We start from the raw sequence: 1,363 nt of genomic DNA, 5'->3' as shown, positions 1-1,363 counted from the left end.
AGACTAAATGGTGAAAAAGGTATAAAAAGCTAATGAGGAAAAGAATTTTCTTGAAAACCCTAATTGACCAAATGGAAAAGGAGGTACAAAAGCTCTTTGAAGAAAATAAATCCTTAAAAATTAGGATTGAGAAAAGGGAAGCTAATGACTTTGTGAGAAATCAAGAAACAATAAAGTAAAACCAAAAGAATAAAAAAAAAAAAACACAAGGCAATGTGAAACATCTCATTGGAAAAACAACTGACTTGTAAAATAGATCCAGGGGAGATAACTTGAAAATTATTGGACTACCTGAAAGCCATGATCAAAAAGAGAGAGAAAGAGAGAGACAGACAAACAGACAGACAGACACATCATATTCCAAGAAATGTTATAGCCAAATTCCAGAGCTCTTCTGTCAAGAAGAAAATATTGCAAACAGTCAGAAAGAAACAATTCACGTATTGTGGTGCCATAGTCAGGATAACACAAAATTTAGCAGTTTCTACATTAAAGGATTAGAGTTCTTGGAATATTTTATTCTGGAGGGCAAAGGAACTGGGATTACAATGAAGAATCACCTACCCGGAAAAAAAACTGTGTATGGTACTTCAGGGAAAAAAATGGGAATTCAATGAAAGAGTGGACATTCAGGCATTCTTCTTCTTCTTTTTTTTTTTCTTGAGGCAATTGGGGTTAAGTAATTTGTTCAGGGTCACACAGCTAGTAAGTGTCAATGGTCTCAGGCTGGATTTTAACTCAGGTCTGTCTGAATCCAGGGCTGGTGCTCTATTCACTGCACCACCTAGGTGCCCTTTCAGGCATTCTTGATGAAAAGAACTGAGATGAATAGTGAATTTGACTTTCAAATATAAGACTCTAGAGAAGCATAAAATTGTAAACAGTAAAAAATATGGATATTAAAAGTTAAACTTTACATTCCTACTCAGGAAGATGATACTTGTAATTCATAAGAACTTTCTTATCATTAGGCCAGCTAGATGGAGTATATTTAGACAGAAAGCACAAGTGTGAGTTGAATATGAAGGGATTATCTTTGAAAAAAAATTAAATAAAATTAAGGAGTGAGAGGAATGCATAGGGAGAAAGGGAAAGGTCAAGGTGGAATGGGGTAAGGCATCTCACATAAAAGAAGCAAGAAAAAACTTATACAGTGAGGGGAAGAAGGGGGATGTGCTGGGGAGTGAGCAAAACTTACTTTCATGAGTATTGGTTCAAAGAGGGAAAAACATAAAGTCAATTGGATATAATAATCTATATTACCCTACATGAAAGTAGGAGGGGAAAGGGATAAGGAGGAGTGGGAGGTGATAGAAGGGAGGGCAGATTTGTGGAGGTAGCAGTCAGAGGCAAAAACACCTTT

Source organism: Dromiciops gliroides, chromosome 4 (genome assembly GCF_019393635.1).
Source record: "Dromiciops gliroides isolate mDroGli1 chromosome 4, mDroGli1.pri, whole genome shotgun sequence".
NCBI classification, from domain to species: Eukaryota; Metazoa; Chordata; class Mammalia; order Microbiotheria; family Microbiotheriidae; genus Dromiciops; species Dromiciops gliroides.
Note: the sequence above shows the minus strand (reverse complement) of the source record.